The 23,846-nt window shown below is 39.4% G+C and overlaps 2 protein-coding genes across 2 annotated transcripts in view; one reads left to right on the top strand and one right to left on the bottom strand.

The window, feature by feature from the left end:
• Nucleotides 1-1,399, bottom strand: part of LOC102800179 (muscleblind-like protein 1) — a 66,745-nt gene extending 65,346 nt beyond the window's left edge. The window contains exon 1 of the mRNA XM_006795301.3: nt 1,210-1,399. The gene's annotated coding sequence lies outside the window, so the exon portion shown is untranslated. The remainder of the gene's footprint in view (nt 1-1,209) is intronic.
• LOC102783319 (succinate receptor 1-like) overlaps nt 1-23,846 on the top strand; it is a 55,426-nt gene that overhangs the window by 21,401 nt on the left and 10,179 nt on the right. The window lies entirely within an intron of this gene.

Below are 23,846 nucleotides of genomic sequence, written 5' to 3'. Positions count from 1 at the left end.
ACATTTTTGTGCAATCTGCACTGTAGTTTCTTTTTTTCTGTTCTTTTTCCTTTTTTTTAAATTTTATTTGCAAAAAGCTCTTTGCATAGCCTGTTAATGTTCAGCAAAAACAGATCCCATATCTACATAATTGTTTCCAAAAGGTGCAAGATACACAAATATAGTTCCTCGTGTCATAGCTCCTTTGAGGGCTCTTTTGTGATAAAGCACTATAATAAAACTAATTTCAGCCATATTTCATTTAAACACAGAATTTGTATTTCTTCAGAAAACACATTCAAAAGTCTTTCTGAAATTATGATTTAATCCAAAATAACCAGTTTTACTGACTGATTTGGGTTGGGGTTTTTTTGTCTTTCTACTTAACATTGTTAAAACATGATTTTACACTTGAGTCCCAGAGGGGAGACTTCCCAGTTGAGTCCGGAGGTGATAAAGTTTAAGAGTGTGTGCGCTAAGCTGATTCAATTGCGCTTTTCAGGTTGCCTCAGTCTCTGGCGCAAGAGATATGGTCACAAGCCTCTGTGACAGTTAAACCGCAAAATGACCCGTAATACAAAAGCTACCCTTTTACCTGTCAGCTTACACCAGTGTCATTTAGGGCATATACAGTAGACTACCTTAAAAACGTATACGTTTTACACAATTGTATAATTGTTGTCTTTTTTTATAGATAAATAAATTTTTTGTCCAATAAAAAGATATGTTTTAGTATAAAATGAACATGTTATGCTGTTTCTGATGAATTTAACTGTCCAGAATGACAGAGCTTTACTGAAAGTTTCATCATGTTAACCAGCACTATCTGAACAGAAGCACGCACAAAAATCACATCCAGTGTATTGAAACTGGCTACAGTTAAACAAATCTGCTAGATCAAAGGAAAAAAACATGCAAATACCAAGCCAAGTAACAGCCAAAAACTGACATGAATATATCACAGGCATATCAACTATTTTGATTCCGCTCTATTTAATATACTCTTCTTCTTGAATAATCCTAGTTTCAGGTTTTTTTGAGACAGAATTTAGCAGCAGTCACAAGCAACAGGCAAAGAAGTTGTCGGGATCATAACATGTCAAATATTAATCACACCCTGGCTTCTGTATAGAGCCACTCTTCTCTTCTCACTTGGCAGGGGCGAACAGAGAAACAGACGATCTCGAAAAACTCGGCGCTATCTGTGCGGTCAGAGCAAAGCTGTCTTACCTGCCTGGACGTCCGTGTATTTTCTTGCTTCGGTCTGGGTGTATGAGTGCGTGTGCGCTCACAGACAACCCCTTGAACAGGAACTGATGAATCTGCACGACTTCAGCCCTGCAGCGTGCGGTGCATTATGGGGTTTCAGTCAGGCTCTCTCTCTGCTCTCGCTCGCTCTCTCTCTTCCTCTCTGGCACAGTGTTAGAGGGGGATGTCCTCGCCTCCTGTCTGAAGAGAGGAGGGTGAACTCACACACGCTGTGTCCATACACACACATGCAAACACACACACACACGATGCAGAAGAAGCCTCGTGATGACGATTGCCGCGGCTTTGGTTGCCATGGCAACAGCTTCCCTCCCACCCCCCTTTGCTGTTGTAGTTCAGACTGAATATTCTGATAAAATACTGATAAAGAAAGAAAATACTTCACATGCTGAAATCTCCCTGCATGCCTCGATTTCACATCTGCTTGGAGCCAGCTGACGCTGAAACGAGGAAAGACTCTTGTGGTCATGTGACCACTAACTGTTGCTTCTGCCTTCTTACGTTAAGAAAGAGCAGTATGTGGAAAGAGGAGAGAGACAGATAACGAGTGTCTGTCTCGCTGTGTGTGTGTCTGTGTTCTGAGCATGCGGGTTGATGTAATGGTTACTGGAAGCAGGCTTCCTCTTTGCGGTCTCTTTCCTTTTCTCCATTGCTACTGCCAGTCCACTGAGGCCTGCTGCCTTTGATAACACATTTCAGTCACATTATAAACAAGGGAAGTACAGCTGGATAGCCCAGTAAAATGACTGGGTGGCTACACATGTTCATGCAGGCATACAGACGGACATACAAAAAGACTAACGGTTCCCTCCACTATTCACTTTTCTGGAGGTTGGTTAGTTATTTACTGCACAGATTTATCAACAACTGTAGACTTATAGACAGAAAATGAACAGAATCAGAGGGCGAACAAAGGAGCAGTATAAAGAATGAGAAGTAGAGGGAATGAGACTGAGGAAGAAAAAGAGACGAGGTCTCCTCTCTACCGTTGCCCATGGAGACAGAGTGGGTGGAAGGTCGTGGCTGTCCTTCAGGCCCTATAAATCAGCATATCACAGCTGAGTCCTGCAGCGCAACCATCACGCTGGTAACCCCCAACGCTCAGTCTTTAAACGTCTAGCTTCGCTTTTCGTTTATTTTGCATCTTCCACCGCACTCTCTGCCCCTCAGTATCTCAGTCTTGGAGCAAACCATTCTGCGTCTAATCCATTTGACCCCAAATTAATCAACAGAAACACATATTTTTGCATGTTCCAAAAACTTAGTAGACAACACTTAGAACAGAAACATCCCCACTGTGTTCTCTGTCTTTTCGGTAGCCATGGGAACAGATAAGAACTGGGATCAGTGAGCATCGATTGCTGAAATTGTTTTGACAATAATTTAATCAGTGAGTTTGGCAGCAAAAGGCAGAAATCCAGGGTAAAGACGAGGTCAGAGGCAACAGGTCATAGTGAATTTAAGCATGCCAAGATAACTGATTGAATTTAGAGATTTTTAGTTTAATGATATAAACTTTATATTTATTAACTCTACAGGTCCTTGTTTGAGCTGCATGATAATAAGACCTGTACTTGGATTTAGGCAACAAAACTTTACACTTATGAATGCAGATGAAACCCTCGAGGGGGAAAACATGAACTAAAAGCTCTGTACATTAGTATACTAAGGATTTATGAGATGTAAATGTTTATGGTCAAATCATTATTTAAGTCCTTTTGTGCCTGTGTCATTTAGTTTTAACAATTTAGTGTGACCTAGGCCGAGCTAGCAATGCTCGACCATGAGAGTGACTCCTGGAGTAATTAATCACATGTGACTAATGTTCCTCTCTATTAACTATGCGCTACATGGAGTAGGGAAATTATGACAAAACCTGAGGACAGGATACATGTACAATGGTATGCAGTTAAATTTGACAGTATAATGGATACCTAAATTACAACCAGCATTACATAGGATCTATACTTTGGTGTTAAATTTGTGGTGTAGAAATGTAATTACATGTAACTTCTATGTAGGCCATAATGATTGTGATTGGCCTGTTTAGTATCATCATTTTCTCTTATGCATTTCTGAATACTTTTTGATATACCTTTTGAATGGATCAGTGACAGAATAATAACCCCAGCCTCACTATAAGAACTCACAGATGGCACCAAATTCTCAAAACTAACAGAAAGGATGTGAGACAACATACAAATGAGTGAAAAAACACGAGGGATGCAAAAACGTTTGCTCTAAATCCACGAGAGAAAAATTCTCAGCATTTTATTGCCACTGCATATTCACTACAGAAGTTTAAATCAACAATTATTGTGTAAAGCTCTTATTCTACATACAACTATATACTCACGGGTTACCATGCTTCTCTGAGCTGCCAACTCAAACTCACCACTCTACTTTTTTCTTTAAGTATGCAGAGAACATGCCACTAAGTTTCAAGCTGCTCCTGCAGGCAATTCTCTGAGGGGCAGAAAACTAAATTAAATACACTGGGCTTTTCCATGGGTTTTCCATTTTTGCCTCTAGAAGAAGCATGTATCAGTACAAGGACTATTGCTAAACACTCAGGTGGTCTGTGTAATGAAGGGTCCTTGAAATTGAGGGACACTGAATCACCTGCTCAGATATGAAAGCCAGGATGATTAGTCTGCTCTCTGGGACTAATGGTAGTAGCAGGTGTCCACAGACTCTGGGTGCCACATCTATTCATTAGAGACATTAACACTAACCCCACACACACACAGAGCAGGAGTGAGTGAGAGAGAGGCAGAGAACTCACTGCTCATTGGAACGATTCATTAACAACACTTTAGCTCCCCTTAAGCGCAATAGCCATTGATTAGGTTTATGCATAATGAAGGTGGTGAAACTGTTTAATTATTGCAGCTCTTAGATTTTTGTCCACTTTGGTTTAGATTTGTATAGCACATCTGCACTGTAAACATCGTGCACCTGTCTACACTATACTTTGGGAGTATTCCTGTATACATTAGAGAGACTAATGTGTACAGGAACTACAACTTCATCAATTGCTCCTGATCTGTGCAAGCAATTTTTCTCCGTGCAGCATTGTTGCAGGGTGGGGAGGTGGGACTCTGTGGCAAGTAACCTACTGCTATAGATAATTCACAAATATAATACACCCACAGACTTTATATAAATCATGAATGTAGCCACCGTGATGTCCCCCAAAGGCTTAACATTGGTGGTTTGGCTACAAGTTAGTTTGAGTTACTCCTTTTAAGCCAGAAGCCACCTCCTTTGGATAAAATGTCGAAGTTATTAGCTAACGCCAGTGAGATTGGTTAGCAAGGTGTTTCCAGAAAACCAATGGCACAGACACACATATTTGCTAATTAGTACTAAGTAAAAGCCTATTAAAAAAATGTCACTCACCCACACTGAAGGACGTTGAAGCGCTAACTTTCTGGATGGGTTGCACCACATTATTTGTCACATGATTCCATTAAACATGGTAGGTAGGGCCAGTTCAGTGATTGGCTAGCTGAGCAGCCCTAGCCAGGAACTAACTGGCTTCAGCTGCCTGGGTTGGGACATCTGTCAATCAAATTGATGAAATCCCTAAATTCAGTTTAGAGATGGATGAGTAATTAAATATCTATAATTATAATTAAATATTATTTAATACTGTAAAGTTGGGCAGTTTAACATGGAAGTCTGTGGAGATTTATGATCTAATGGAGGCCACTGGAGTATCTGCAGTTTTTGATATTTCCTCTTTGGCTACATTTTTCATTTCGACATTTTATATTTCCTTGGAGATTACTAGGTACCCTGGGGACAACAACTTGTGCAACTAATGCAAAAAACAAAACAAAACTGGTATTAACATAAAGTTATCACCAGTGTGTTAACTTTGCAGAATTTGGTTTGCACATTTGCCTAACTTGTGAAGTCCATTTGGGCTTGTATCAGGATGGGTATCTAATATAAAAATCTTCCAAATTAAATATGTGGCATTATTTGCTGGATAGAAAAAGTGTCACGGTTCTGGGTCAGGTTCGACCAAGCATTTTGAGTTCTTATGTTTTGGTTTATTTTTGAATGATTGTTTTGTTTCTCTGATGCTATGATGATTATTATTATTAGAGTTCCATGTTTCTGTTTATCCGTGTTTAAGGATTTGTTGTTTCACGTATTGTTTGAGTTGCATGTGTTATATTCTGTCTGCCTCTCTGTCTGCATCTTTGTTTAGTGGTTTCTTGTTTCCTGTTTTATTGTGAAGGTCTGTGTCTCATGTGAGTGTGTTCAGTTCTACTGCCCCCCTGTCTCGTTAGTCCAATTTCTCCCAGCTGTGTCTCCCTCCTGTTGCCCATTCCCTGATTACCACCCTGTGTATATTAGCCCTGTGTTTTCTTGTGCTCAGTGTCGCATTGTACCAGATTATCAGATTATGCCTGTGTGTTTCTGTTCTCAGTATTCAGTGTTCACTTCATGTTTTGTCTTCATGCCAGCAATAAAGCTGAAGTTTTGAGTTGTATTCAGTGTCCGAGTCTCGCATTTGGATCCTCCTCTCCATCCGCCTGCACACAGAGCCCTGACAAAAAGGTTTTGCTCATGGAAGTTAGAAAGTAACGTTAGCTTGCATAGTTGAGTGCCAGTCTGCTACCAGACAAAATAAACAAGTCTGGTTATATATCTGTACTGTGCAAACAATTTGAAAGCAAAAGGCTGCTCACAGAGCAGAAACGTACCTCTCATAATAAATGCGGAAAGAGTTGTAGTTGGTATTACAATAAACAAATATATTTTAAAAAGCTCCAGGGAACAAAAAAATGAGACCTAGAGTCAAAAAATTCCCTTTTCCGTTCCAGTTACTGAGAGCATTTTTTGTTCTTATTTTTGTGTTATGACACACCTCACAGTGTGATCACTTTATTCTATTCAATGATGCTCTGATATGTCATTTCATATCAATGATATGACACATCAGTGTGTCACCTTGGCCCCAGCTAGCTGTGACTACCTGTGGAGTAGGTCATCTACCAATTAGAAAATTGGTGGATCCGTCACCGGCTCCTCCAGTCCACATGTCGAAATATTCTTGGGCAAAATAGCGAAACGAGAGTTGCCCCCTGTTCATCCATCAGACTGTGAGGGTATGCTTAGGTGCAGATAAAAGTGCTGAATGTGTGCGTGACTGGGTGAATGAGACTTGTAGCCAAAAGCGCTTTGAGCACTCAAGTTGAATAAAAAAGGTGAACCAGACCATCAGAGCTAACCTCAAGAAGAGTTTCAACTGACACGATCTTCAAGTGTGCAAGAAACTAAATTAAATCAGTCAACTAACTAATTAATCAAAAACCACAACCTGAGAGGTTGTTTGGATTTCATCTATTATTTTAAGTTTATAGTTGAATCCTATAGGTGCTGTCACTCTCAGCACATTACGCTGGGATTGACAAAAAATATAAACACTCAGGAACCACAATTACAGGACTGTGGACATCATATGATTTAAAAAAAAAAAGGTTTGACGTCATGATCATAGCAGAAGGGAAGTCATTATAGGAGTTTGGGATAATAATGGTCTGAGGTAATTACGATAACACCATCGAGGCACCCCATCTAGGAATAAGGTAATGATGAATGGACTCATTTTGTGGCTCTCTATGATATGTCACAAACTTTCACTGAGGCAGTTCCAGGAGTATTATGCTAATATTTCTCTCACCTCTTTCTATATGAAGACCTTTATAGACAGTGTTTGAGCGGTATCTGCATAGATGTTATTTCAAGCACATCTTTTTATGTATTTATGTCATTCAGAATGATGGGGGGAATTCTTATGCACATATATTTTCTATCTTTATTCTCAGCAATATTACACTTCAATGGATGATCTTGCAAAGGTTGATCAAAGTTTAAAAAATGAGAAATTTTGACACCGTTCATCATGGATCCAAGTACACCAAGGTAGTGAGAAGGAACAAAAACATCACATGCAAATTTATATCTAAAACCATAGTTTATTCTGACAAACTCCAGGACATTTATATTTTAATTCTTTCCCTGCTATCAGGGGATGTAGAGGCTCTGCTGGACAGTTGCCATTTGATGTAGTCATCAGGGTGCTTTATTATATTGCTTGCAAAATGAAAAGACCCCTTTTTGTGATTACACCCATAGAAGCAGAGCAAAAATATTTTATATCATACATCTAAATAACACTGAACCTGTGATTAAATAGTGAGCGCTTAGATTAATCTGTAAACAGCAGAACGTCTAGTCAAGACTTGAGTTCCAGTTGCTGATGACGGTCTGAGCAGGCTTTATAAACAATATATCTGACAGCAAAATAATATTTACCCATTTATTTTTAAACACATCTTCCCTCGTCTCTCTCAGAGAAATGGAGCGGGGATGGGCGAGGGGTTCGATGTCTGCCTCTGTAATAATCAGACTCTTCCCGCTGAGACAAACTCACACCAAACAGAATGAACAAGCATCACTGCGATGAATTATTTTTAAAATTCATTTACATGCAGATTATCAACAGTGCCACTGCTGTATCATCCAAACAATATGAAGGAGGCTATTGTAGAACAATCACAAATCAAAACCAAATAAATACAATTATGTTTTGTGAAGTCTACAACAAAACTGTTTTAAAACTGTTTAAAAGAGACGCAAATGCACAAATACCGACCGCTAATCAGTCTTTTTCCTGCCAGAAACTCAAAGAGAATACCAAAATGTTGTCATCACCCTTAATTTAAAGGTTGTTGAGCCTGAGTAAGTTCTGCTTACACCAGTGAAATGTCAAGAAGAAAAAAGCAGCAACTCTCAAGAGTTTGGCAAGAGTCAAATGTCAAATTACCAGTAATTCTTTCAAAATTAGCAACACATTTTCACATAAGCAATTTTTTTTTCAGAGCTGATATTTTCATTACTTTTTGTTTTTATTTGAAAATGGTACTTTAGTTTAGTGTGGGTATAAATTATTCAAAATATGAGAAGTTGCTGAAAATACATAAGCGCGCTATATATCCCTGTATGAAAAAGAAATGGAAAAATACATAGTAAATGTTTATATGAATCATACCTACTGAAAACATGAACGTGGGCACTTTTGTCAATAAATCATGAGCCACTTTCGCATAAGAATTCAACAGGACAGCAAGTTTTCCAGTTTTTTTGGAGGGGTAAGGGAGTTGGTTGTTTTGTTTGTAGAAAACGTAACTAACACACGTGACGCCCACTCATGTATGGGGAATGTACACGAACGTAACATAATGCATACTTTCTTAACGCCCATAGGGAAAATACACCTCTGCATTTAACCCATTCACTCAGTGAAGCAGTGGGCAGCCAACAATCCAGGCGGGGAGCAGTGCGTACCTTGATCGGGGTAGCCGTTCAACAGATTTGAACCGCCAACCTTCCGACCATGGGGCAACCACTCTGCCTACTGAGCTATCCCTGCCCCTGCACCCCTGTACAAGACCTTTAGTTATGTTATGTGCACAGGCAGGATAAACAGTGGGTAATATCCAATAAAACTGATTTTACCAATTATTTACAACCAAAATCTTGCTCATGATGGACCATAAAAAGAAAGCCATCATTTATGAGATGTGAGAACTTGTGGCCAATTGCCATTGCTTTCAGAGGTTTCTGTAATGGCAGAACTGTAATCACAATCTCATCACACATCATTCATCTGCATGAAACCATACAAGGAAATGTCTAAACTGTAACTGCAGGGTAGAACAATTAACTTGAGTGCAACAGAATGCATCACAAATAACTGGAAGTGCATTCCTCCAGAACTGACAGTGTTCAGTGTCACAATACTAATGCGTAGATTCCTTCCCCCCAAGAGTTGCACGCATTTTGTGTGAAGGTTTTTAAAACTTTTAGTTGGTAGTTCATTTCACTATTGTGAGTTTGTTGACCACAAGGACCAACAACCACACTGTAACTAAAGGACAACAAAGATAAATAATGGGTTAGCTATGCAATCAGAAATATTATATTATATTACTATGCAAAGAAGACAAATAACCCTGCTTGTTCCAGTTATTCAGTCAGATCTGCTCACCAGGTTGGATTGTCCTCTGGCTGTCAGCTTGACAAGCAGTTCAGCACTGCCGCCCCTGACTGCCTTCCACAGATGAATGCCACTCAATTGTTGAGAAAATAATGTAAATTGTTGAAAAGTGTTCAATAGAAGAACATTCGTCGCAAGTGCTACTCAAACAGAATAATGTAATCTTGTTGCAACCTTGCTTGTTGCTGCTTAACTCGGAAAAAAATGTGGAGACACAGAATTATCAGTTACCTAACAATGCTGTTAGAAAATGCTCTGCATCAAATTTAGACTCAAGCTAACCTCAAAATAAATAATGGAATGGGGCTCTTAAAAAGCTTTGTGTATGAGGTACAGTAGGAAAGGCGCTGTATGCGAAGGAGGCCTTGATGTCTCAGATAACGTAGGTTACTCTTGGGTTTGATCGAAGTATACCTAAGGCTACTGAGAGAAGAGTTAGAATTCTGAAAAATAAAACACACCCGGGCAAGCACATATACATACACAGCACAGTCTGAAGCACACAGAAGAATGGATGCATGCACATAAAATATGGTGGGAGTGAACAAATCTCAGCAGATTGCCCTTGGTAACTTGGTGTTGGTAAATATTAATAAGGGCAATCTCTAGACTCATTGCAAGTAGCAGAAAGATGTGTAAATGTGTGAGATGGCAAGGGAAGGACAGGGAGACATAATGAATACTGAATAGAGTGCTGAAGAAAGAGAACAGATGCTAAGACATAGAGACAGACGGGTGAAGGATAACAGAGGAAAAACAAAGCTTTGGTTTAATGACAGTTTAGAAATAGTTGAGAAAGAAAAGACATGCTTTGGTCTAAGAGATGCACATACCTTTTTCAACTAACTGGCTATTATAGTATGTTACAATGATACAAAAAACGTTGTTCATGCGCAGATTTTATCTGATTAGTAATGCATGAACAAACATTGACTTTCTCTACTAATGGGCTTGAATTTGAAACCCCAATTCTAGAAGTTTTTCAAAACATGTGAGTTTTTATTGCTTCATTTATTTCAGTAGTAACCCTTTTCATACTTTGAAATGTGGCCAAATTTCCAAGAATTCCAAGTGAATTTGAACTACGAACTGCAGATAGTAGTTAGAATGTGCCTGTGTTAATAAATAGATGATTTATTCTGCTCGTTTCAGAGGGGGTGGGGGATTTGGGATTCTGTTTGCAATACCACCTATTTAATATGAGATAAAAACACAACAGCCACAATGAGTTTAAGTATATTCTACAAAAAGTGAAAATGGCGGGAACATACTGGAGCTGATGGGATTTATTATAAAACCTTGTATAAACATTACAGCAGTGAAGCACTCGTCATAGAATCTCACCATAAAAAAACTGTCATAACTACCAACTATAATTATTAATACTAATTCAACATTAATTAATATTTAGAATACAAAGCATAAAAATTATAAGGTAATTGGAAAAGTGGTAGGAAAGCTGTGTTGCATTTGTGTTTTCCACACTCATTGAAATTGCACTGATTCAAGCTTCTCAAAAATCACCATTGTCCTTGAACTGACTTACACAGGTGGATCTAAAACGAATCTAAACAGATATGGGTTCAATTTGACCCAGAACACTCTTGGTTTATAAAAATTAGTAGCAACTGTACAACTATGTCCAATTTGTTTCAAAAAATATTTTCATTTATTTCTGTATTTTGGGTAAATTCAGGATAATTCATCTAATTTGAGGCTAAAAGAATAACATTTGAGGTGTTTTATTGTCAAAACAGGTCAAATTTGACTTAAATTGTATGTAAGAGTTAAACTGCTAGCTCTGTTGTAATCACAAAAACCTAAGAAAATCATCTCCAGCATCAGCAGGCAGTATAAAAGATGTTCTGTTTTATTGGACAAACAAATGTGTTGTGAAATAATTTTGCCATGGATAATTGTGAGTTCTTGATACACACTGCACACATTCGTAATACTAGTATATTTACCAAATGAGGTGATTAGTGATTTAGAACACTTATTATTTTTTAATTTTTGCATTTATTTTACATTACTGAATCCAAGCAGCTTACCCAGAAGGCATGCATTCTTCGTTAACAGCTGGTTTATAACTATGGGGAAAGCCTGATGGACAATCAAGAGCATGCCTCCTTTGTGTAACATGTACTGTATACTGAAATCCGCTGATCTTCCACATGTTCTTTTTCAGTAGTGATTTACTTTTGCCTTTAGGGTCTCTGAGAAAGACTGTTTTATCATCCCTTTGAACATCATGCATATTTAAACATTCTCATGTATGCACTGTAGTGTATGCCTGCTACCAGAGGAACACAGGTACATTATATGGATAGATAGATAGATAGATAGATAGATAGATAAAAAAATATTCTAACAGACAAATAGGAGAGAAGCCAATAATCTGTGTGCAATTTTAACTTGACCTTTTTTGAGGGGAAAAAAATACAGTCACAACATGTATATATATCTCTTTTAGCTAAAAATAAGTCTGCTTCTCAGAGGTCCTGGCCAGCCTAATAGACTAATTAACTCAAATCTCTGGAGTACTTTGATAGTCAAAAGAAATGTAAAAATAAATAAATCACACAGCACTTTGCATTGAAGCCATGGACTTGCTGTCTTTGTTGGTGTGCATCGGTTTATGTGGATTTCCTTTACAAAAAAAAAAAATTCTTTCAACATGGATCCAAACATGCAAATTTCTGTCACACACACATTCCCTGACGGAATGATTTCTCACTTTTCACACCCTTTTCCCCTTTCCTTTGGAGACAGTAATCCCCAGCTGCAGCACTAATAGCATTAGCAGAGCATATCCAATCCCCTTATAGTACTCTGCCAGGGAGCTCAGACCTACCCTGAGACAGATACTCTGCAAGACTACATTACCCATACTCCTCAGGAGTTACCTGGTTACCTAGTCCGGTTTGGATTCGTGTAAACTAAGACAAATATTAAACACAAAGTAGAAGGCATTTTATACAAGCTACTGTCTACTCTCAGTTCTACCACAGAGGCACAGAGCACCAGCTTTAGTATCACACAGTTACTGCAGTGTTTATTGCTTTGTCACAAGTTGGGAGTACTATGGAAAAAGACAGCACAGGATAAAAAGGGCTAAGTGTAAAATAAGGTAAGCCCTACATGTTTAAGTTTAGTCATTATACAGCTGTGTGAAAAATGATACTGAAAGGCTGCAGCGCGTTAAAATCAATCAGTGTTTTTTTAAATGTAGGTCCAGGGATGGAACAGTCAAAAAGCTGCTTAAGGCTAAAGAATCTCAACAATTGTAACACCAGTACAACATTTTGCACATTTATGGATCCAATCCCTATTATTACTCATAAGCAATACAGCTTTTACTTTAACATTGAATGATCTCCTTTTCTCATTTGTGGTGCACTCCTCTTAGTTTTGCAACCACTTGGCAAGTAGCAAATCAGCATGTTACATATAAACAACAGGTGACTGTGGCAATCTGCTAGAATCCAAAGCAATCTCAAGGAGCTTTTTAGTTCAACAACATATTTCCCATTTGCAAGCCATTACATGCAGCGACAGCAAGTGACACTCACCAGCTAGCTGGAGAAAATAATTTTTTTTTCTGTATCCACTGGTGGTTACTAGGGGGTCATGGGCTGGTCTCCTGGCTGGTATGACTGGAGCTAATATAAAGGGTTAGAAAATGTGTGTAAGAAAAAGAGAGAGAGCCCTTTTGGACATGATCATTTTCCAGTGAGACAAGTTTAACCTCTCATGGAGTTAGCACCGAGATTTTTAAATTATGGATCTTTGTCTAATCAAACTAATTGTTAGTATGGGGTCTTATTTGTAAGCAACTCACATATTATTACATATCATTACAGACCAGACCAGATTTTTAAAAAAAGATTATGACAAACACGCCTTGCATATTCATGTGTTTTGAATGAACAAATAGTATGAAATAATTTGAATATAAAATTCCAGACCGGCATTAACAACAGCATCATTCCTGAATTATTCATGTACACGCAAACACCACAAAGCACTGTATGCACATTTCTGCGCAGACATACTTTTACTCACAAGTGCTCTTTTTTGTGCTAAGAGAAAATAAAAGTAGACAAATAGGAAGGGATGCAAAAAACAAACCCTGTTCCCAGACACAACCATCTAAGGCAGAGCAGCAGAGAACTTGTCTTCCTTCATCCCAGCCTCTGTAAGCCAGCTCTCAGCTTCTTGACTGCAGCTCCATCTCTCAGTCCTTAACCATTGCTCACAGTGAGTCATTTACTTAAAAACAAGCTGCACTCTGCCACGGCATCAGCTCATAAGTAATCATTCTACTGTGCAGCGTAAATATTGGTGTTTATAAGTGTTCTTACTTACTTTTTTTTGCATGTGTCCAAGGAATGATAAAGAAAACTAAGCAGATATGGGAAGGGAACACGGAAACCAGAAAGGGGTTAGAAATGAAAGAAAGATGGGGAAAAAAAACGAGGGTTGTGTGTCAGGCCTAAGAATGAGCTGTAACCTAATGAGTCTAAATGAAAGCTGACTGTCTGAGTTAACTCAATTCTTTGCTCCGCTAGTCACAGTTCTTAACTTAATGATGTTTGCTGCAGACTACTGATGCAAGAGCCAATGCTGGATTGTCTTTTTTGGTCATATGTTTTCCTGCGTGTGGCGTCCCTCTTCGCCACTTGCATGTGTAGAATGTTGAACTTGGCTCAGGGAGCACACGTGATGACATCATCCACACTGTGGAGCAGACATCCATTTAAGATATGTTTACCGTGCTTAAACCATCGGCATGCCTCTGTCCCTGCTCGTGTAAACACAGAATGCGGCTGACCATGTGCCCGCTTGCGTACCATGTGTATACAGCGTTTACACAAAACAGATAAAGAAATAAAAACCAGAGTGGGGAGTGCAGGTAGAGGAGGCAAGGCTGCAATCTGTGGCGATTTGGTTAAATATGGAACAAAGATGAAGCAGCGCAGGGGTGAGGATGTTCCAGGGAGGTCTCTCTGCAAAGGGTATAACAGATTTGGAAAGGAAATGTGTAGTGTGTACACAGAGGTGAAGAGAAGACATAATTCATGCTCAGGAATGCTATAAAGCTGTTTGTATAGTCAGCAGGCCAGCCCAGCCTAGGTGTTGAAGCTTTTTCGTACAGAACGTTGGCAAAAAGAAGAGAGCAAACGCAAAAGAAATTGTGGGAATTGAATAAAAGAAAAATAAAGGATCTATAGAGAGAAATATGTCATGTTATAAGTCAGAGAGAGTTTTTAACTCAGCAAGAATCCAGGCGCAGATTAGTGGAATCTGGGAAGCTTTCTTTAGAATGACATGTAAACTTCCTCCTGCCCTACTGCACCATTTCTACCCATTCAATGGTCTTTGTTTCAGTGTGCTTATGAGCAGCACATCTGCTTCACACATCATGTGATTCCAGAGCAAATTTACTATATCTTTCAGAGCCAGGTTTGTGTGTGTGTGTGTGTGTGTGTGTGTGTGTGTGTCCCCTGGCCCAATATCACAAAGACAGAGAGCAATTAAGTCATGCACACACCGGAGGGGGACACAATTCATGGCTCTCCCCTGACTTTTTATTGCTTGAATTCTTCTCCTTCTCAGTTCAATTTGTTAGCAAAAATAAATAAATAATTGAAAAAGCCTAAAACCTGGTTGGATGTGCTACCAACAGGGTAATGAACCCATAACTAGCATTTCATAAGCTGCAAGGCTGGAAAAAGGAGATAAAATTGGATACAGATGTGAGAAACGATGAACTCGGCAAACTTATTTTTTTAGGTTACTGTATTTCTGTGACATAAGCTAAAGCACTTTGACAGTGTGCATCTTGTAGTAGAAAGTGGAGGTGGGCTCTGCTACCAGAAGGCCACGAGTAATGTTATTTCCTTGTACCATAGCTACAGTGGCTTACTAACCCAAGCTTAACGATACGAGGAGCCAGAGCAAACCTCTGACATAGGGAGGGCTTGTGTTTTTGAGAAAGTTTCATCCCTCAGTTCATATTAGTGGAATTTCCTCTCCTGTGACCAAGGTCTAAGGAGAATTTGTTTTTTTTAAAAATACACAAAGCTAAGTAATGTGTGAATGTGGTAAAATACAGGTTATACAGGTAAACAAACTGGCTTTTTCATGGTAAAGAAACTCGTTTTAATAGGAAATTTTATATCTTTGGATTTTTTCACTGGAACCAATACTGCATGTGGCTGGTTTTTGTGTCTGCAAACACAAAAGAGCAAAATGTCCATTATCTTGAATTAACAGATTGAATTTCATGACTATTTCATAAAACTGCCATGAAACTGTGCTGGTGTTCCACTACCGAGGCAAAGGGACAGAGCATATATATCATAGAAATTGTGCTTGTGAAGAAAAATGAGTACAGTGCCACTGTGGTAAAAGCACGCTATCCAAAATGTAATAATCTGAAGTTGACGTTTGAAGGTTTGCAACCTTTAAACAAAGCCAGGTTTTAGGAAAAAATACTGCTCCCTATACAGATAGACTGAACATTAAACCTAAAGTGAGTCTACAGTTGTGCTGTTATCTACAGATGTACAGTAGTGTGCAGAAATCTTAAGCCACACTTCATTTCTTTATATTTTGTTTCCAAACTTGTAAATTTTTTAAATGGTCTTGAACGATTTGTTCACCAGGCTTTCTGAACGTTTGTACACTGGACATTGGCCAGTTGGCTTTCTCCTGTTCATTATCAGAGGTTTCTTTTTCCTTTTTGTTAAGGTACTTTATAAAGCATAAAAAGGCACTTAACACAGAACACAAAGGCTACCGACAACATACAACTATAGGCACTATGCACGTTTCAATTCAATTTTCTTTTATTTATATAGTTTAAGTTTATATAGCAAGATTTTACTTGCGCAACAGCTGTTGCCTCAAGACACTTTACATTGTAAATACCATGCAGAGAAAACACCAACAATCAAACAAACCCTTTTGAGCAAGCCCTCGGCGACAGTGGGGAGGAAAAACTCTTTTAACATGAAGGAACCTTTGGCAGAACCAGGGAGGGGCAGCCATCTGAAACAAACAGTCGGGGTTGATGGCAGAGAGACAAGCGAGGCAGAGATTAACAATAACATGTGAAATTGAAGATTTTGATTCAATTCATCATCATCAATATGTATGGACAAAGTCAGGAGAGAGATACAACAGTGAGTGTCTAAAGTTGTCTGTATAACACATGAACACATTCATACTTTGATGCACCATGAAATACCATCTGGATTGGCACCAGCTTTATACCAGCCTGGAGATCTATTCCCGAAGACTACTCTATTTTACATTTTCCTAGAAAAGCATAAAGGGGTGAGGGGTGACTCAAGACTTTTGCATCTTTTGAATCTGCTCCCCTATATCTTCACCTTTTGAGGATTGTCTGGGGTTTTTCTTCAAGTTTAGTTTATGTCTGGTTTATTCTGCTCCACGATCACGACTGTCTAAACCAACTCTGACAGGACGCAGTCACTATCTCGCAGTGAGATACAGTGGGGCAAAAAAGTATTTAGTCAGCCACCGATTGTGCAAGTTCCCCCACTTAAAATGATGACAGAGGTCAGTAATTTGCACCAGAGGTACACTTCAACTGTGAGAGACAGAATGTGAAAAAAAAATCCATGAATTCACATGGTAGGATTTGTAAAGAATTTATTCGTAAATCAGGGTGGAAAATAAGTATTTGGTCAATAACAAAAATACAACTCAATACTTTGTAACATAACCTTTGTTGGCAATAACAGAGGTCAAACGTTTACTATAGGTCTTTACCAGGTTTGCACACACAGTAGCTGGTATTTTGGCCCATTTTTCCATGCAGATCTTCTCAAGAGCAGTGATGTTTTGGGGCTGTCGCCGAGCAACACGGACTTTCAACTCCCGCCACAGATTTTCTATGGGGTTGAGGTCTGGAGACTGGCTAGGCCACTCCAGGACTTTCAAATGCTTCTTACGGAGCCACTCCTTTGTTGCCCGGGCGGTGTGTTTTGGATCATTGTCATGTTGGAAGACCCAGCCTCGTTTCACCTTCAAAGTTCTCACTGATGGAAGGGGGTTTTGGCTCAAAATCTCACGATACTTGGCCCCATTCATTCTGTCCTTAACACGGATCAGTCGTCCTGTCCCCTTGGCAGAAAAACAGCCCCATAGCATGATGTTTCCACCCCCATGCTTCACAGTAGGTATGGTGTTCTTGGGATGCAACTCAGTATTCTTCTTCCTCCAAACACGACGAGTTGAGTTTATACCAAAAAGTTCTACTTTGGTTTCATCTGACCACATGACATTCTCCCAATCCTCTGCTGTATCATCCATGTGCTCTCTGGCAAACTTCAGACGGGCCTGGACATGCACTGGCTTCAGCAGCGGAACACGTCTGGCACTGCGGGATTTGATTCCCTGCCGTTGTAGTGTGTTACTGATGGTGACCTTTGTTACTTTGGTCCCAGCTCTCTGCAGGTCATTCACCAGGTCCCCCCGTGTGGTTCTGGGATCTTTGCTCACCGTTCTCATGATCATTTTGACCCCACGGGATGAGATCTTGCGTGGAGCCCCAGATCGAGGGAGATTATTAGTGGTCTTGTATGTCTTCCATTTTCTGATGATTGCTCCCACAGTTGATTTTTTCACACCAAGCTGCTTGCCTATTGTAGATTCACTCTTCCCAGTCTGGTGCAGGTCTACAATTCTTTTCCTGGTGTCCTTCGAAAGCTCTTTGGTCTTGGCCATGGCGGAGTTTGGAGTCTGACTGGTTGAGGCTGTGGACAGGTGTCTTTTATACAGATGATGAGGTCAAACAGGTGCCATTCATACAGGTAACGAGTGGGGGACAGAAAAGCTTCTTCCAGAAGACGTTACAGGTCTGTGAGAGCCAGGGATTTTCCTTGTTTGAGGTGACCAAATACTTATTTTCCACCCTGATTTACGAATAAATTCTTTACAAATCCTACCATGTGAATTCATGGATTTTTTTTTCACATTCTGTCTCTCACAGTTGAAGTGTACCTCTGGTGCAAATTACCGACCTCTGTCATCATTTTAAGTGGGGGAACTTGCACAATCGGTGGCTGACTAAATACTTTTTTGCCCCACTGTATGTGATCTATGATGTTGCTTCTCATCAGTCAGACAACCAAAAATATTTCAGTTTTGCATGTTTTTTACAGTAAAACTTTGCTCTTTATTCCAAATTGTCTCACTTTAACAAAATGCAGGGACTAAAGCTCCACCGGGACAAATGTTACAGCTACTGTAGTGTTGACAAAGACTAGTCTGGCTAAGTCTATGTCAACAAAACCTAGTAAGTTTTTCATCTCAAGATAAAAAAAACAAAACAATAAAAAAAAAAAATTCATTCAAAGGATTAAAGACTTAAAATGTAAGCGTTTATGTAAAATGTAAGCAACATAAAATTATCCCCAATGCCACTTTTCCCCATTGGAGACATTGGGGATATGTATCATAACCATCTGTATACAATGTTTGTGTAATTATTTTCATTACCAGCAGAGACAAAAGTTCCACGCTGCAAGATTTAAGCAGTCAGTGTTTGCCATGTCCCCCATCTGTTAGCAGCAAGCTAATATTGCAAATGAGCCCTTAGGTAAACTTTACTGACTTCTATTTTTTCCTTTATTTTCTAGGTATTTGCTCATGAACTGTTTTGACCTGATATTTGTGTGAGAGTCGAGGAACCTTGCAGTTCATCTGAAATGGCAATATAAATATTTCAGTTATGAATAGAAATGCGTGCTGACAGATGTACCCAACATTGCCATTCACAGAGAGGTGCGGCGTGTGGAAAATTTAAAACAAAAGTACTGTTTGTATGATTTTTCTAAAGACAAGGTCGTGTTTTGAATTACAAATCGAGTGAGGAATTGTGGCACTGACAGAGCCGAGATTCTGCGCGGGGTTATTTTAGTTTTCCATCTGAGCAAAAATCTAATTTAGCTCCATCCCTCCCTGACCACATACCCATGCAGACTCTCCCTTCACAGTGCAACATAACTCAAGGACAGTGAGTCAGCCAGCCAATATGAGCCTAATCAAATCCACGGTCCCGAAATGTGAGCCACCGTGAGACTAGCAGAGAGTTGGGATGTCACAGGGCAAGACCTTCGCCCCATCTACCTGCTGACAGAGGCAATGACAGAGGGCGCATGAGCAGAAATGGCTTCCGTTTGTTCTGTTACCATTTTTTCCATGTATGTGTGCACCAAAGCACAGAGATTAGACACTGCCGTGAATAATTGCCACCTGGGGAGAGAAAAGAGAAGAAGGCAACGTTACTGACCAATAACGACCATGAAGGTAGAAACACTAGATAGACTGCTTAGATAAACAGACCACGTGCACTAACAATGACGAGCACATACAAATATGCATCTATTATGGATTTTTCTGTATTTCTTTTATACATATCTAAGTATAATAAAAGAAACCGAATAACTGTTCCTGACCACAGCACAACCATTGAAAATCTTAATGGTTTAGTTTCTCCTGGTGAGCACCTCCAAACATCATCTCTCTCCATATTTCCTCTATTTATTTTCTTAAAGCCAAGCAGACCAAGAGAAATTCCTGTGGGTGTGCTATTTAGGAGAACTTTTGACCACTTCAACAATGGCTGGCAAAGTGAGCCCCGTCATCTAGTGCCAACACATACAAAACAGGAAGTCAAAGAGGAAAGTCGTAATTCTTCACCTCTGACACAGATGCCTTTTATAGTAAGATATTTAGACTTTAAGCTGTCAGGCTTCATATTGTGAACTCGGCTAAGTGTGACACCTTAGTTCATCATGTTACTTTTTATCTTGTCAAACTGATGTGAGAATACCATCCACCTTCTGCTCAATGCAATATTTTCCCTCCAAGCGCCTGTTGCGAGCTCTGTGTTCTTAAGCGTGGAGACAGATTTCAGTGAAGTTCTCTGTGGAGCCTGAAAATTTCCTCGTCCCCTGACACTTTGTGACACCAATTAGGAGGTTGCTGGTATGACAAGCCATTGGTCCATTGACAAAAAAACCTCCCTAGCTGTGTTTATGTGAGCTATGATTGATTTTATACTATAGCATAGTGAGGGAACGAAAGAACGAAAGTAAAGACCGTTGCAATGATGACGACAGAGAAACAAGAAGAATCCAGACAGGAAGAAAAAGGAAACAAGCTGAAAGTTTTTGTTTGCTTTTGTTGTTGTTGTTGTGTTTTTTTCTTTGTTGGCCCACTTGACTGTCAGCTGATAGAGATACTGATTTCCAGTGAAAGAGTGATAAGAGAGCTGGTGTGCTCATTAAATACTCCTGTTATGAGCACCTGCTGTCTAGAGCAATGTACATGGCTTCAGAGTCATCACAGCAGTTTACAAGACACTCGCTGTTCTAAACCATTACAGTGGGCTTTACATAATGTAACCTGTTTCACGGCTCCCAGGTTCCCCATCACCAGCAGCAGTATGATGTCATCAAGTCAAGATGCAGAACAGGAGGACCATTATTTTGTGTGCACCGTGGATATGTTCACATCAGTAAAACTTGCGATGCCAGTAATGAAACAAGAGAAGATCCTTAAAAGTGTGTGTGTGCATGTGTGCGTGCCATGTGCTTGGAAATCCTCCACAGAAAACTCACACCTGCCAAATGAATGATAACAATTCATGTGGACTCTGAGCACGAGCAGGCAAATCATAGACAGATGCTGCCATTTAGAGTGCACCCCTGTGTGTGTGTGTCACAGTAACTGGCAGTTTAATATGGGGAACAAGTTTCGTAGCTAGTGAAAAATCTACAAGCTACTGTTGAGGATAATTGAAAGCAGGTTGCTGCTGACAGTCCTGACAGTTCACCGTCAGAGAACATATGCGCAACCTAACCAAATGTTATCTGAAGCTGTACTGTAGGCCATGAGCACAGCAGGACAGCATTATAGCAGAGAGCTCGCATGACCGTAACAGCATACAACCATAAAGCGTCTGGATATAGCCACAACTTAACCTTGTGCTTGACTAACTCTAAGGGCTGCCGATAAGAGATTGAAGTGAAAACATGTAAAGGTTATACGCAGCACTTAGCCGAGGCTGAGAAATTTAGCTTTCAGCAACGTTTTCAGTGACTAGCGAAGCGATTAGCAGACAGTTAGCTGACCTGATGGTGGTTTTGAATTTATGTGTCCCAGTAGACAGAAGAGGCAATCATATCAGTAACGCTGAGAAAGCCTTACACAGCATACACCACCAGCGTGTGTAAAACAAGCTTCTGGAACTGCAGTGAGTGAAAATGAAATAGATGCACAGCACAGCAAAGAATACCAAACGTTATCAAAGAAGATCACGGTTCGCACTAAGAGCGTCTGCAGGTCCATGAACACAAAACTCATAAAAGAGAGATATGGCAATCGTGCTTATTTAATTATGTTATGTGTGAAAGCGAACCTACAAAAGTAATTAGCATATTAGCTTATTAGCATAGCATATTATTACACATTTTCATACAGATTTTAAACATAAAAAAGCACAAAAAAGTAATAGTGATCTATATCTAAGAGAAAGCTGTCCAGTTGTGGCATTAATGTGGCTTCTTATACAAAAAATAAAAATGTTCATTAAATTACTTTTTTTTTTAACTGCTTATGCGTAAAACTATAATTTTCAAAATTGTCATTTTGATTAAACAGCTTGTGCATAGAGGTGGATTATCCATTACAGAAACATTTTTTAAAAAGTGTTAATTTAGAGCAGCTGTGGCATAAAGCTTACATTGGGTGGTGGGCTAATAAATTACATTAATAAATGGTAAGCATCTGACATGGATAAAACATTCTGAGTCTAAACAGCTCTGAAACTGCCCCCATTCTGTCGCTGTGGATTCCCACTTGAACAATGAAAACAAGAAGTGTTTGGAGGCTTTGAACATTTTTAAAATCAGCTTGCGTAGCTGGACCTGCCTGTGACCCCAACAAGGGGACAGGAGCAGGTGAAGCCCCCAATCTCCCCTCTGTCTGTGAAGGCCAATTTGTGTGCTGCTCAGACAAACACTGAATGAATTACTGAAACACGGCCTGATCGTGCCTCTGAGAACATTTTGGAAATTGAGGGCTGGAAGAAAATGAAGGACATGATTTAAAAAAAAGAGTAGGTAAGGCTGAAATGATGATAGAGGAGAAACATTGAAATAAGACAAAAAGGATTCAAAAGCGCATTCATGTAGAGAAAAGTTTATGACAAACTCAAAGGTTTTGGACATATTTGAAGAATTGAGGTAATTTATCTCTCATCCTCACCTCTGTAATTTCATACATGTTAAACCTTTACGAGACCATTTGCTGTGTCGAATTGTGATCCAATTAACCCACTGTCAAATGTGAACCATGTCGATAATTAGTGCAGACTTGTAGTGATAAAGCTCTAAGTGTGTCACCTTCCAGAACTAGGACAGCCGTGTAAGTTGCAGAGACTAATGGGAACACTCACTGAGAATCAGCCTGCATGAAGCAGACATTCACTCACCTCACTCATGTTTTACTGCACCATGAAAATGTCCTTTAAATTATACCAACTGTTGTCAGACCAAACAATATGGCCTTATTCTATCAACAGATGTGATTTTTTTTCCTTTTGGGCCACCCACTCCTTTCTCTTCCCTTTAGTCATTCTTGTTTTCTTCATCTTTGTGTTTCTTTGTGTACACACAAATACCTCATGGTACATTTGGGACTAATTGGTCGTCTCAGGTGGAGAGCGTTCGTCTAAGCAGATTAAGTTTGTCTCAAACACACATACACACAAATACAAATTATGAGAGCGCTATGACATTGCAGGAAGATGCATCCTCTGCTCTGTTATCTATATTCTTACTGACTCTCATTCTGTCTCCTTCTGCATTATTTTACTGTCATTCACTATCCCACAAAAACGCATCTTTATGATTCTTAACTTGTTCATTTTTAGCCACAAATGTTGATACTTTTTTAAAACTAAGTTCTTTGTCTATCTACACAATTCTATCTATGTATTTCTTTATAAACTAAGGTAGGACACTTGGAATTTCAGCCCGATATATGAGTATTGACTTAATGCTGCCCTCTGCTGCAAAAAATTGGCATCATACAATGTTTGCTGAGGCTGGTACACAAAATTTACAAATGTAATATAACCATGTTATGGTTTGTATACAGTTCCCGTGAATATGAACACAGTCTGCTTATCAGTGGATCTCATTTATACGACATGCAGCTTGTCTTTTGATGTAAACAACAAACACAACATGAATCACATATTTACACTTTCATGGTTTCATTTTACAGATGCTTTACTCTGCTCCAAAAGCACATACACGGCAGGTTTGAAGTGGACAGATGCATTTTGTTGTAACTGCATTCATCATTCAATAACATCCAGTTAGTGCAGCAGCTGCACAGAGTTGGCAGGCCAACAAGAGGGGCAAACAACAATAAAACTAAAGTAAACCATATAAAACAATTATGCTACAAG

Source organism: Neolamprologus brichardi, chromosome 14, assembly GCF_056152115.1.
Source record: "Neolamprologus brichardi isolate AB-2024 chromosome 14, ASM5615211v1, whole genome shotgun sequence".
NCBI lineage: Eukaryota > Metazoa > Chordata > Actinopteri > Cichliformes > Cichlidae > Neolamprologus > Neolamprologus brichardi.
Note: the sequence above shows the minus strand (reverse complement) of the source record. Positions and strands in the feature narration are given on the sequence as shown.